Source organism: Hyperolius riggenbachi, chromosome 8 (genome assembly GCF_040937935.1).
Source record: "Hyperolius riggenbachi isolate aHypRig1 chromosome 8, aHypRig1.pri, whole genome shotgun sequence".
Classification (NCBI taxonomy): domain Eukaryota; kingdom Metazoa; phylum Chordata; class Amphibia; order Anura; family Hyperoliidae; genus Hyperolius; species Hyperolius riggenbachi.
The window spans coordinates 251473179-251488640 of record NC_090653.1 but is presented as its reverse complement, the minus strand read 5'-3'; the positions used below and the strand labels follow the sequence as shown (position 1 = coordinate 251488640).

The following is a 15462-nucleotide window of genomic DNA, read 5'->3' as shown; positions in this document are numbered from 1 at the left end:
GTCTCCAGGACAGGGCATCAGGTGCCATCTTCACACATCCTTGCTCTGTAGTGTCAGCGTGGGAGTTATGAAGAAGATCTGGGGAGCTGCGCGCCAGGAGAGGAGTCTTCTGCAGATGAGTAATTTTTTGGAGTAATATTTTCTTGTGAAACGCTGTACACATTACGATTATTTTCCAGTGAAACTGCTGCATTACAATTATTTTCTAGTGAAACATTGCTGCGTTACGACTATTTTCTGGTGAAACATTGCTGCATTATGATTATTTTCTGGTGAAACGCTGCACACATTACACACGGCTACAGGAAGATGGAGTTCGATGCCCTGCAGTGGAGACTATTTGTGTCTCCAGTACAGGGCTTCCGGCGCCATGTTCACATAGCCCTGCTCTGTAGTGTCAGCATGGGAGTTATGAAGATCAGGGGAGCTGCGCGCCAGGAGAGGAGTCATCTGCAGATGAGTAATTGTTTTTAGTAATATTTTCTGGTGAAACACTGACTGCACACATTACGATTATTTTCCAGTGAAACTGCTGCATTACAATTATTTTCTAGTTAAACATTGCTGCGTTACGATTATTTTCTGGTTAGACATTGCTGCATTATGATTATTTTCTGGCTAACAGTGCCGCATTACGTTTATTTTCTGGTCAAAGATTGCTGCATTACAATTATTTTCTGGTGAAACATTGTCGCATTATGATTATTTACTGGTGAAATATTGCCGCATTAGTTTTATTTTCTGGTGCAACATTGCTGTATTAGGATTATTTTCTGGTGAAACATTGCTGCATTAGGATTATTTTCTGGTAAAACATTGCTGAATTAGGTTTATTTTCTGGTGAAGCATTGCCGCATTAGGATTATTTTCTGGTGAAACATTGCTGCATTATGCTTATTTTCTGGTGAGGTGAAACATTGCTGCATTAGGATTATTTTCTGGTGAAACATTTCTGTATTACGATTATTTTCTGGTGAAATATTGCTGCATTACGATTATTTTCTGGTGAAATGCTGCACACGTGATTATTTTCTGGTGAAATGCTGCACACATTGCGATTATTTTCTGGTGAAATGCTGCACACATCACGATTATTTTCTGGTTAAACGCTGCACACATCACGATTGATTTCTGGTGAAATGCTGCACACATTACGATTATTTTCTGGTGAAATGCTACACACATTACGATTATTTTCTGGTGAAACATTGCCGCATTACGATTATTTTCTGGTGAAACACTGGCGCATTACAATTATTTTCATGGGGAACACCACCAGGTTGGGGGTTAGAAGCACAGGTTTTCTTGCCTGAAGTGATAAAATGGCTAGAGGCAACCCCTGGTAAAAGCAAAATGATGCTTCTACGCTGGGAGCACCACCTCTTCTTCCCTTATCCCTCTTTTCTTTTCAGGTGTGCAGAGCTGGCTTTAAAGAGGAACTCCAGTGAAAATAATGTAATAAAAAAGGTGCATCATTTTTACAATAATTATGTATAAACGATTTAGTCAGTGTTTGCCCATTGTAAAATATTTTAAATCAATGATTTATATTCTGCCATTTATCACATGGTGCCATTTTTACTGCTGGCAAGTGATATAGCTGCTGCTTGCTGTTTTGGCAGTTGGAAACAGCTGTAAACAAAATTCCAATAAAAATTATTGAAATTGGAAACAGCTGTAAACAGCTATTTCCCACAATGCAACAAGGTTCACAGACAGGAAACTGCCAAGAGTACATACTCAGAATTTCTTTGTGGGAGGGGTTTCACCTTAACCTCATTGGCGGTATGGACGAGCTCAGCTCGTCCATGTACGCCAAGGAGGATTGCTCAGCCCAGTGGCGTAGCTAAGGAGCTGTGGGCCCCGATGCAAGTTTTACAATGGGGCCCCCCAAGCACTCTATACATAACAATTTATACGGTGCACCAAAATCTGCCAATGGCAACTACAGTGTCAGCGGTGCAAGAAGGGGATGGGGAACAGTGTGTTAATGATTATTACTATTCAAAGTATCTACAGAAGTCATTATTATGAGCATAGGACCAATAGAGAGCTAACTCTGGCCCAAGGGCCCCGATGCAGTCGCTACCTCTGCACCCCCTATTGCTACGCCCCTGGCTCAGCCCCTGGAGGGTATTTTTACTTTGCTAGCTACATGTTCTGTCCAATCGCCGACGCTACCCGCCGATCTGCCGCGATGCCCCGCTGAAAGGGGCTGTGTCCCCCCCCCCGAAACGCCAAGCGCAGCCTGGCAAATCACCGCCAGGCTGCGCAATGGGAAGGATCGGAGCTCCCCATGATGTCATGACGTCATGTCCGATCATCACCATGGCGACAGGAGAAGTGACGATAGGAAGTCACGCTTCTTGCGGGATCTCGGATGCGTAAGTATGGCCGGCGAGGATTGGGAGGGTGGATGCGTACGCGGACGGCATGGCATACTGCTGTAGCTAGCAATACGCTAGCTACAGCGAGGAATTTTTTTTTTTATAAAAACAGTAATGCGTACTTATGTACGCATTACCCAGAACGCCAGGGAGGTTAATATCAGCCATACAGTGCCCCCTGATGGTCTGTATGTGAAAAGGAATAGATTTCTTATGTAAAAGGGGGTATCAGCTACTGATTAGGATAAAGTTAAGTTTTGGTCAGAGTTTCTCTTTAAGTTTCACAAAGCCCTGAGGGCAACTAGGTTTTTGTGCCCCCCTTTCACCTCCCACAGATTTCAACTATCCTTTGCCCACAAAAATCGAAATGCTGCTATCAAGAACACTGCGCTCTTGGCAGTGGCAAGTGTTAAGGTGGCCACTAACAGTCCAATTTCTAGCGAAAAATTATTCGAGTGATCAGAAATTCTGATCGGATGGGTTGAAAATAATCTCAGTTGATTAGATTTTTGTCAAACCAAAATTTGGATTTTCTTGATGGTTGTGATAGATAGGAAGCAAAGATTGGTTCGTTGATGGTATAATGAACTATTTTTCTTCCAATCAGAATTTCTGGTGGCTCGAACGATTTTGCACTAGAAGTTAGACCGTTAGTGGCCACCTTTAAGGTGGCCACTAACGGTCCAATTTGTAGCGAAAAATCGTTAGAGCGATCAGAAATTCTAATCGTATTGGTTGTAAATAATCTCCATTGGTTTATGAACGATTATGAACGAGTGAAAAAAATGTCGTCCGAATGAATTTTCGGCGAACCAAAATTTGGATTTTCTTGTTAGTTGTAATAGATAGGAAGCAAAGATTGGTTCGTTGATGGTGTAGTGAACGATGTATTACAATATTTCACTTCTGATCAGAATTTCTGATCGCTCAAACGATTTTTCGCTAGAAATTGGACCATTAGTGGCCAGCTTTAGATAGTCAGGTGTTCTCCCAACTGTTCGTCTTTTGGAGAGACATTCCAATTTGGGAACCAAATCATTCTGTCCCGCTTTCTTCATCATTTGTTCCACTTTCAGGACTCATGTAAAGATCTGTGTAAATATATTTATGTTATCTACTGAAAAATGTGTTTTGGCCACCCGGACGTGAGCCTCTAGTCACGCGCTAGTCACATTCCTGCAGTTTGGGTGGCCTGCGGGCGATCCTGCCGGCAGATGCCCACGATCGCGCTGCTGCCGCTGGCAGAGGGGATTGGCTGCAGGGGACAAAAGTCCCCTGTGCCAAATCCATACATGTCTGCCTAGAATAAACACTGTTTTTGTTCAAAAACAGTGTTTATTCTGTAAATGGAGCTGATTTTTGCCGGTTTCCGCTGCCCGATCGTTAAATTTATGAATAGGAATCTCCCCGCTCGCACTGTGATCGCAGGCTTCCAATGGAAGCCTACGTCACTTCCCTCTTACAATGTAGCAATACATTGTATCCTATTTAGCGTACTGGTGTGGCTGGAGGTGTAATGTTTAAGGGCTCTGCCTCTGACGCAGGCGACCAGGGTTCGAATCTTGGCTCTGCCTGTTCAGTAAGCCAGCACTTATTCAGTAGGAGACCTTAGGCAAGTTTCCTTAACACTGCTACTGCCTATAGAGCACGCCCTAGTGGCTGCAGCTCTGGCACTTTGAGTCCGCCAGGAGAAAAGCGCAATATAAATGTTATTTGTCTTGTCTTGTCTTAACATTGCAATAACCGGGACAAATGGCCAAATAAAATGTGTAGATTTTAATTATGGTAGCATGAATTATTTTAAAACTGTAATGGCTGAAAACTGAAAAATTATGATTTTCTTCATTTTTTTCTTATTATTCCCTTTATAATGCATTTAGAATAAAATAATTCTTAGCATAATGTACCACCCAAAGAAAGCCTAATTAGTGGCAAAAAAACAAGGTATAGATCATTTTGTTGTGATAAGTACTGATAAAGTTATTGGGGAATGAAAGGGAGAAGCGCTGACAGGTGAAAATTCCTCTCTTCCATAAGGTGAAAAATACCTGCATGCTGAAATGGTTAATCGACTCTAAATTTTATTCCAATCCTTTTAATTTATATATTTCTTATTTTTAAATGTTAATACTGTATGAAGGAAAATTAACCAGGATAGAAAGGGGTATAGGAGGGGCTTGGCTTAAATGTCCCTCTTTCTTATCTCAAAAAGTTGGTACTAGGCAGGCCTTCCCAGTAAACGTAGCCAGATGTGCCTGCAAAATTATGTAACCCTACAGTATTGGTAGCCAGATGTGCCCCCAGCACTCCATTATTAGGTAGCCCCCTGAGTATAGATAGCGGATGTGCCTTCTCTCTGTATAGGTATAGGATAGTTTCTAGGGTAAATTGCTCCCAGGACAAGGGTGTAAAAATTGTGTTCCCCCTCCCATGTAGGCTCAAGAATGTTATTTGCGATGTGGCATTTAGCCCCCCCCCCCCCCCCAGTATAGGTATCCAGGTATAGGTGCCCTCAATATAGGTAGCGACGTATAGGCAGCCCCAGTATAGGTTGCCAGGTATTGGTGCCCCCAGTATAAATAGCTAGGGATGGATGCCCCCAATGTAGGTAGTCAGGTATAGGTAGCCAGGTATAAGTATCCCCAGTATAGATAGCCAGGTAGAAGAGTCTCCAGTATAGGTATCCAGGTATTGGTGCCCCCAGTATAGGTAGCAAAGTATAGGTGCCCCCAGTATAGGTTAGCCAGGTATAGCTGCCCCAGTAAAGGTTAGCCAAGTACAGGTGCCCCAGATAGCTAGGCATAGGTACCCCAGTATAGGATAGCTAGGTATCGGTGCCCCAGTATAGGTTAGCCAGGTATAGGTGCCCCCCCTTTCTAGTCTGGGGATTTAAAGTGAAGGGGGATGCAGAAATATAGATATTTAACATTGGTGCATATGGCGGAGCCCAAATAGTCCACTTGACGCATGCACCCTTTTTTTACTGTAACGGTCCTGCTGATCCTCTGCCTTTAATTTGTTTGGCCATAGCATGCAGCAGATCAGGTGTTTCTGACATTATTGTCACATCTGACAGGATTAGCTGCGCGGAGGTGTACAGAGGCGCCGGTAGGATAAAAGTCAATAAAAAGTTTAAAATTGCTTCGGTTGTGGTGGTGGACTAGCCAACCAAAGATAGGCACATGTACTTGTAATAATATCAATAATATACAATTTATTCGTTTGCTCCTAATGACAGTCGCAACGCGTTTCACGGGCGAGAACCCGCTTCTTCAGGCAATAAAAGACAGGAGCAATACACTGAAAAAACGACAGAGACAATTGACAACCATCAGAATACTAGGTGTGTTGTAGTTGTATCACATAATGTGCTTAAAGATAATTCACATGTGGATATCCCATATCAAAATAAGGGTATTCTATTGTACAATGTAGTAGACAGTACCAATTTAAAATGGACCTAGTGTCCCTATGGGAATCAGCACCTGTGGAGGTTACTCTATGTAAACAATGTAACAGTCTGATTTCACATAAGGGTGTGAGAAGGAGTGATATAAAGATAAGAGGCAGGGTGGTATTGATAGTGCCTGGGACTAATCAATGGGGGTGCAGGTAAATAAGAGGCAAAAAGGTGAACCAGGGGCGCAAAATGCGGAGAAGTCACTTACCAACATGTACTCGATGAGTTGCTTGGCACCTCTGTGCCGGCTGTATTGGAGTGCGGAGTATAAGAAAGAACGAGGGGAGGAGGTAAGTGACGTCAGCGGGGGGCGGTGATAGGGCAGCTGGACGTCTGTGACCAATGGGAATAAAGTGGGCGGGAGCGGGTGGGAGAGACTGGTGTCGCGTGAATGTGCGTGGTGAAGGAAGAGGCAGGGGTGACGTGGCATGTATTATGTGCGCAGGATTAGCTGCATGCATGTTTCTGGTGTTATTCGGACACTACTGCAGCCAATAGATCAGCAGGGCGGCCAGGCAACTGGTATTGTTTTAAAGGAAATAAATAAGGCAGTCTCTTCCCTTTAAAGGAACCAGACTTCATAGGACAGCAGGAAGAAAATCTTTATCAATGTACCGGTCACAGACCCTGCCTCAGACATACTCGCTGCAGAGCACAATGTACCGCTCTGAAATCTGTCCCCCCTGCCAGTTGGAGCCACCTGTGATGAATACTTGGTACAGTGGGAACTGAGTACAGGAAGAACCCGGTACAGGCATCACTGGGTAATGGAATTCAGAACGGCATGCTCTTGTCTGAAGACGGGGACAGATAGCTGGGACTAGATCGATGGCTGCTATATAATGTAACTGTCACCGGAATCCATCAACCAAGGCCTCTTACACAGCAAACTTCAGGGGAACGTAGGATTAAGTATTCTGGTAAAGTTGATGTGAGAAAAAACTATTATGTAGGGTATCAATAAAATCCTGTACTAATCATTCAGTATATCAGCCTCTCTTTGTCTGCCTAACCAAATCCTTTGCCATAAAATGTCATTCCTAAATCTTAAAGAGGGACTGTAACCAAGGATTGAACTTCAGTCCAATCAATAGCCGATACCCCCTTTCCCACGAGAAATCTTAACCTTTTCTGGAATAGATCATCAAGGGTAGAGTAGTAGGGGTGTCTAGACACCCTAATGCTAGGTACACACCATACAATTTTCTGTTAGATTTACCTGCCAGATAGATTTTTTCCAACATGTTGGAAAAAAATCTATCTGGCAGGTAAATCTAACAGAAATTTGTATAATGTGGCATCAATTCATCAAAGGCTGCTAGGTACACATCATACAATTTTCTGTTAGACTTTCCTGCCAGGTAGATTTTTTTTTTCAACATGTTGGAAAAAATGTATCTGGCAGGTAAATCTAACAGAAAATCTAACAGAAAATTGTTTGGTGCGTACCTAGCATTAAGGAAAATAGAGGAAGCAAACACAAGAGCCCAATAGTGCAATATGTAAAGATGCAGGGTTTAATGTAAATAGATTTTCTACTCAGAAAAGTAGGTTGCAGAGGAGCAACCAACCACAAGAAGCGGTGGAGACCATGAACCCGACCTCACTCAGGGTGGCCCAACTGGACCTTGAATGCGGTCGCTCTCCTTGAAAACAGTGACAGACGACTAGTGGGGCAAAGACCTCTAGAGGTCTGTCTTGACCACTCCAACAGCCTTTGTTGGGGGGTATACTAAGCACAAGGAGGCTCCCTATATTGGACAGCTTTGATTCTATTGGCGCTATAGGCCTGAGGAACGCGTTGTCTGTGCTTAATAAATATCCTTTGTGTCCACAAAGTGTTCACAAAGTTCTCGTTATTGAGGTAAGCCACCTCACTTTTTTCCATTTTATTTGCTTTTAGTGCGCCTCTTTTACAGATCATCAAGGGGTCTGTATAGCTGATATTATGCTGAAACACCCCCCACAGTGTAATGTCACCACGGCCATGGTCCTGACAGTTTACTGTCTAGGAACCTTTTTGCATTGTGGGAAATAACAGCTGTTTCCAACTGCCAAGCAACCAGTATCTTCCTCTCTGCATTTGTATATCTATAAAGAAAAAAAACACCTTTTGGCTTATTGCATTGTTAGGGGGTGTGGTTATAGATAATGGCAGTTGGTGCTGTCATGTCTGCCAGTAGTAAAGATGGTGACCTGGAGGCTCACTATAAATCAAACAACATGAACAAATTGCATGGCGAGTATCAATCATTTCTTGATCTCTCTTCTATTTTTTTTACTTCTCACTTTGCAATGTACAGTATTGATTTTTCCCCCTTTTGGCTTAAAGGAGTCATCAGGGCAAATATAGTAAAATGAGTGGTACTTACCGGGGGCTTCCTCCAGCCCCAAGCTCCCAGGACCTCCCTCGCCACAGCTCTGCCCGCAGCCGTTCGCCGGAGCTCCGACCCGGTCCCCAGCGATGACGTCAGAGCGACCTGGAGGAGTACTGCGCCTGCGCGATCGGCGCTGTCAATCACGGCCACGTGGGCCCTGATGCCCTGATGACTCCTTTAAGTTCCTATTTAAGTGGCAGTGATGCTTTAACTTGAATCCTTATGCTAGACATACACCATTCAATTTCCTGGCAGATTGAGTCAAAACGATTATTTCTGACACTTCCAATCAGAACCCGACCAATAACAGAATCAATTTTTGATAACTACTGCACAAAATCGATCCTGTTATCAATGAGGAGCTACTGTAATTTTACATTGGTCAGAATGAATCTTATCGACTCATCGATGTGCCGGAAATTTGAATGGTGTGTACCCAGCATTATGAAATCCAGCGCTTCTGTCGGTTTTTCTTGCGCTGTAAGAGGCAGAGCTGCAGTGATGTGGATGGGCAGTTCCAAACACAATGGAAAGCTGATGGTAAAGAACGTGCTTTCCACCTGCAGTGCTTCACCTGCTTTCCACCGCACTGCGGTCCTCTGTGACGGTTCACATTCACCCAGGTGATAGTCAGGGCCGGATTTCTGGAAAGGCCACAGAGGCCCAGGCCTTGGGATGCTGCAGCTCAAGGGGGCATCGGACATAAAAGTGAGGTTGCTACAGATGAAATGAAAATGGGGAGCAGCAAATGAAAAAAAGGAAACTCATGCTCGAGGGAGCTGCTCATGAAAGAGGGGATACATAAAGTATATGCATATATATATACAAGGAAGAGGGGGCTGCACATGGAATGGGAGGAGCTTCTGTACATGGATGATGCACATGGAAGAGGGGGAGGCACATGGAATGGGAGGGGCTGTTTTACATGGATGATATACATGGAAGAGGGGGCTGCACATGGGATGGGCTGCTGTACATGGATGATATACATGGAAGAGGGGGCGGCACATGGAATGGGAGGGGCTGCTTTGCATGGATGATATACATGAAAGAGGGGGCTGCACATGGAATGGGAGGGGCTGCTGTACATGGATGATATACATGGAAGAGGAGGCTGCACATGGAATGGGTGGGGCTGCTGTACATGGATATCGCACATGGAAGAGGGGGCTGCACATAGAATGGGAGGAGCTGCTGTACATGGATGATACACATGCAAGAGGGGGCTGCACATGGAATGGGAGGGGCTGCTGTACATGGATGATGCACATGGAAGAGGGGGCTGCACATGGAATGGGAGAGGGCTGCTGTACTTGGATCATACACATAGAAGAGGAGGCTGCACATGGACTGGGAGGAGCTTCTGTACATGGATGATACACATGGAAGAGGGGGCTACACATGGAATGGGAGGCGCTGCTGTACATGGATGATACACATGGAAGAGGGGGCTGCACATGGAATGGGAGGCGCTGCTGTACATGAATGATACACATGGAAGAGGGGGCTGCACATGGAATGGGAGAGGGCTGCTGTACTTGGATGATGCACATGGAAGAGGAGACTGCACATGGAATGGGAGGGGGGGCTGCTTTACATGGATAATGCACATGGAAGAGGGGGCTGCACATGGAATGGGAGGCGCTGCTGTACTTGGATGATGCACATGGAAGAGGGGGCTGCACATGGAATGGGAGAGTGCTGCTGTACTTGGATGATACACATGGAAGAGGAGGCTGCACATGGACTGGGAGGAGCTTCTGTACATGGATGATACACATGGAAGAGGGGGCTACACATGGAATGGGAGGCGCTGCTGTACTTGGATGATACACATGGAAGAGGAGGCTGCACATGGAATGGGAGGCGCTGCTGTACTTGGATGATACACATGGAAGAGGAGGCTTCACATGGAATAGGAGGGGCTGCTGTACATGGATGATACACATGGAAGAGGGGGCTGCACATGGAATGGGAGGGGCTGCTGTACATGGATGATACACATAGAAAGGGGGGGCTGCACATGGAAGGGGAGGACCTGCTGTACATGGATGAAACACATGGAAGAGGGGGCTGCACATGGAATGGAAGGGGCTGCAGTAGATGAATGATACACATGGAAGAGGGGGCTGCACATGGAATGGGAGGGGGGCTGCTGTACATGGATGATACACATGGAAGAGAGGGGCTGCACATGGAATGGGAGGCGCTGCTGTACTTGGATGATACACATGGAAGAGGAGGCAGCACATGGAATGGGAGGGGCTGCTGTACATGGATGATACACATGGAAGAGGGGCTGCACATGGAATGGGAGGGGCTGCTGTATATGGATGATACACATGGAAGAGGGGGCTGCACATGGAATGGGAGGCGCTGCGATCGTTTTGCTACACTGCCTCTGAAGACGCTTTAACAAACGAAACGATCCTCTACCAGGCCGCCCCTCGAGCCAGGAAAGGTATGTCTACGTGCTATACATGTATGCTATTGACAACTGACTGCATTTTATTGATTGAATGAAAGCCTTCACAATAAAGCTTTTTTACCTCTGATACACGGAGTGCTAAGTGACGTATCAACCTTGAATGACTAATTACAATTAAAACAAATAGCTAGACTGTTAGTGGGGGCTAAAGGTCCATACACACGGTGTACAAAAGTCCCCACAAACAAACATCACGGAAATTACTTTACCGGTGATAAAAAATAATGGCAAATCTCTTGTACTACATGAAAGTGGTAAAATTGGACAGTCACTGACCAATCAAAATTGGATGTGTGTACGCCCCTAAGGCCTTTTTTACACTGTACCCAGGTGTGTTTAAACCGATTAATTGTTCCATAGCGGTGCACTGTGAAAAAGCTTTCAGTTTTTCAGTGTACAGTGTGAAAGAGGCCATAGGGAAACATGGACATTACCTTCACCTGGGATGCACATCAGTTGTCCTTTCAGTTATAGCTGAAAGCAACAGCTACAGTGGGGGGCTGGGACCCTTTAAGACTGCTTTGGCAGCGCTTGCACATTGTTGGAGATTAGCAAAGTACTGCGCCAGTGGGTCCCTATGAGGGTGGTCCCACTAGCAGCTCCGTGATCACAGAACAATCCCAAAACGCTGCTTGCAGCATTTTGTGAGCAATCCTGAAGCAATGGCAACAGTGGCTACAGTAGCCAAATTGGGAATGCTCTGGGAAATTGTGGCAATTCAACAAGTTAGAAAATTGTGGATGATTTACGATAACGCAAAGCTCCCATTGTGAGCCCCAACCCTAAAAGGGACATAAAAGACACAACGCAAGGTAGATTTTAATAAGCACATTTTATTTGCTTTGGAAAAAAGAAGTCAAATACACTGATGGTAGCTGCAAGATCCAAGAAGGGGAAGAAATAAAAACAAGAAAAACATCTGTTATTGTCATTATTATTGATTTATAGTACATAGCATCTTCTGTGGATATGTACAAATTTAAGGTGATCACTAACAGCACATTTTTCAGCAAGGAATCGACCTATTGATCAGGTAAATGTGATCAGAAATAAAATGCCATAATACTGTATATTGATTATTTCACCATCAATATGTATTTCCTATCCATAACAACTGATCTAAAACAAAACATTTTTCTGATAAACTAAAATGTCGTCAAACCCTAAACTTTAGACTCGATTTGGGACATCAACAAGGTTTATTTTCTGCTAATTCCAATGCATTTATCTGATCGCTTAAAGAGACTCTGTAACCAAAAAAAAGTTCCCCCGGGGGGTACTCACCTCGGGTGGGGGAAGCTTCCGGATCCTAATGAGGCTTCCCCCGTCCTCCTGTGTCCCACGGGGGTCTCGCTGCAGCCCACGGAACGCACAGCCGACAATTTGTCAGGCTGTGCAATATTTACCACTCCTGGCTTTAGCGGGGGCGCTCTTGCGGCTTTCTGCTCAGAAATAGCCGATCTCTGTCGGTCCGCTCTACTATGCAGGCGCGGGAGACTTGTGCACAGTAGAGCGGGCCGGCAGCGATCGGCTATTTCCGCCATTCTCTGAGCGGAGAGATGATACTGCGCTGGAGCCAGGAAGGTAAATATTTACATCCCCGCTGTTTGGAGGGGCACAGCAAGACCGCCGTGGGACCGAGGAGGACGGGGGAAGCCTCATTAGGATCCGGAGGCTTCCCCCACCCGAGGTGAGTACCCCCCAGGGGAACTTTTTTTTTGTTACAGGTTTTCTTTAAAGAGAACCTGAGGTGGGTTTGAAGAATATTATCTGCATACAGAGGCTGGATCTGCCTATACAGCCCAGCCTTGGTTGCTATCCCAAACCCCCCTAAGGTCCCCTTGCACTCTGCAATCCCTCATAAATCACAGCCACGCTGCTGACAAACAGCTTGTCAGAGCTGGCTGTGTTTATCTCTATAGTGTCAGTCTGCTGCTCTCCCCGCCTCCTGCAGAACTCCAGTTCCCGCCTGCATCCCTTCCCTCCCTGCTGATTGGAGGGAAGGGACGGGGGCAGGGACCGGAGCTATGCAGGAGGTGGGGGAGCAGCTGAGACTGACACTACAGATGTAAACACAGCCTCACAACATGGCTGTGATTTATGAGGGATTGCAGAGTGCAGCGGGACCTTAGTGGGGTTTGGGATAGCAACAGAGGCTGGGCTGTATAGGCAAATCCAGCCTCTGTATGCAGATAACATTCTTTAAACACACCTCGGGTTCTCTTTAAAGGAGTACTGTAGGGGGGTAGGGGAAAAAGAGTTAAACTTACCTTGGGCTTCTAATGGCCCCACGCAGACATCCTGTGCCCGTGCAGCCACTCACCGATGCTCTGGCCCCGCCTCCGGTGCACTTCTGCACTACTTACATGCTTATAATTTAAAAACTGTTTGTAATATACCAGCTTCACGTGCACATTAAAAAAGTTCAGACCCTTAGGTAACTATGTAGGGTTTTTTTTTATTGTAATTTTTATTTTTCATGAAAAAATTTATTTGGGTAATTTTTGGTGTGGTAGGTAAACAGTTAATTTTAAATGTAATAATATGTGTTTATTTCATAAAAAAATGTATGTAGATGTAGTTTTACTATTTGGCACAAGATGGCCACAGTCATAAAAACATTTTTAGTCCTGGAAGGCGGACGGGAAACTTTTTTTTTAATCAGAAAGATGGCAGCTTCTGATAAGAAGCCGTCGGTCTTTCTACCGGGGACTTAGATCAATGTGGGGAAATTATGTTTCCATTCATTGATCTCCGGGCTAACGGGGGGCAACACTGGGGTGCGCGCAACAGCAGCCGCCTGCACGTCATAATCACGTGCAGGTTGATGTCCTCCTGGTCGCTTCCACTGTGCCACTGTTTTCCCCGAGCACCGCCGTCACACCAAGCGCCATCATGCGGTGACGTGTATACCACGTGAGCCTGTAGGACGTCAAACACACACCTGGTGGTGCTCCGGGGAGATAGTGGAGAAGACCGGGAGTTGCGGCAGCTGGATAGGTGAGATTTATTATGAACTGCTCCAGGGGCGTATGGCCACCTTTAGAGGCAGATATTATCTATATGAGTAGGACTTGGTGTTCAGACTAGTGAGCACTTGAGAAAGGGCAGGGAGCCCGAATCGCTGTGCTTTCTTGTTGCTGTATAACCGCTGTTGAAAAGCAAATAAAAAATTGAAACCTACTACAGAAGAGTCGAGTCCAGATTGGATTGTATGTGTATGCACCTTTAGAGGCAGAGGATCAGCAGCACGGCCAGGCAATCTGCATTGTTTAAAAGGAAGCAAATATGTCAGCCTCCATATGTCTCTCACCTCAGGATCCCTTTAATGCATGCAGGGAAATTACAGAACCTTTGGCCGCTGTATTCCTCACCTGTGTTTATGTTGCGGCACATTTCATACAAATGTGGTGTATCTTCAAGCGTATGTGGCCCGGGCAGCCTTGGGGTCATGTCATGTCGCCAGATCTTCTTCAGATGCCCATAAATTACTCCAGCCATCCAAGACGGACGCACCGGCTCTGCCAAGAACCTGCCTGAGCTGTCCCGATTTATTGGTCACACCAATAAAGAAGAGTCAGGGTATTAATAGCAATCATATTAATGAAGAATAACGTTCTGCTGGTATCCTAATGCGCCACCGTCCGCCTAGTCTTCCCTTACATAGCAGAACACCTGCCAGGGGGACCAGCCGGGATTATATATAAAAAGAGGCTGCCTTCTCAGGACACCCTGCACGGTGGTCCATCTCTGGGTAAGTCCTTTCGCATGGCGGATCTGCTGTGCAGCTTTTCTGGGATTATTACCTAGATTGAAAATGATTTCTCGAGGAGGGAAAGCTGATACATTCATTCTCAGGGTCAGTTCTCAGCAGATGCGCTGCACTGCAGATGTTATTATACTTCAATCGCTGCCCATCGGAACGAACACGCTGCGTGTCGGTAAGGGTTGGTTATCATGGGGGGTTGTAGAATGTTCTTTTTTTTTAAATGTAACAGATTGATAGCCTAACAAACGCTGCTCCATTAGGTGTTTTTGATCTGCCCAAAATCATTTGTGAATCGCCATAGTGGATTTAACTTTCGCAACCGGTGCTTACGTTGCTGGTTGGTGAGAGCGATTTACAACCGTCCGTGTGAACCAGTCCTAAAAGGAATCCGTAGGCTGTGCTTTGGCGCTAAGATACTAAAGCAAAAAAAATATGCCAAATACTAACTTCAAAGCCGACCTGAACTGAGGGATGTGGTGGCTGCCATATTTATTTCCTTTTAAACGATACCAGTTGCCTGGCTATGCTGCTAATCTTTCATGCATCAGTAATGTCTGAAATCGGACCCGGAACAAGCATGCAGCTAATCCAGTCAAATTTTTGTCAAACAATGGAGTGGCATGCTTGTTTAGGGGCTATGGCTAAACCTATTAGAGGAAGAGGATCCGCAGGGTAGCCAAGCAATCAGCATTGTTTAACTTCTTGCCGACCGCTCCACGCCAATTGGCATGAACGTGGCGGCAGCCCCAGGACCGCTCAGTGGTAAAGTCCTGGGGGCGGAGATTGCAGCAGCGCATCCTCGCTTTAATGACGTCATCAGCCTCCCAGCGGCGATCAGCGACACACACACACACACACACACACTTCAGTTCTACATGTACAAAGTATACCCGGAAGTTTGACTTTCTGCTATTTTCTCCTAGCTTCTTCCTGGAACTCCATTGGCTGAAGAGTGAGACCATCGTAACCAGGTACAACAC

At 45.5% G+C, this 15462-nt stretch overlaps 1 protein-coding gene across 17 annotated transcripts in view; it reads left to right on the top strand.

Annotated features, from left to right (window-relative positions):
* Window positions 1-15462, top strand: part of LOC137527742 (myosin-1B-like) — a 469182-nt gene that overhangs the window by 360761 nt on the left and 92959 nt on the right. For 16 of the 17 annotated variants that reach the window (XM_068248583.1, XM_068248582.1, XM_068248586.1 and 13 more), the window contains one exon: window positions 15406-15453. The exons of the other annotated variant lie outside the window; for it this stretch is intronic. The gene's annotated coding sequence lies outside the window, so the exon portion shown is untranslated. The remainder of the gene's footprint in view (window positions 1-15405; window positions 15454-15462) is intronic. 17 annotated transcript variants of the gene reach the window in all.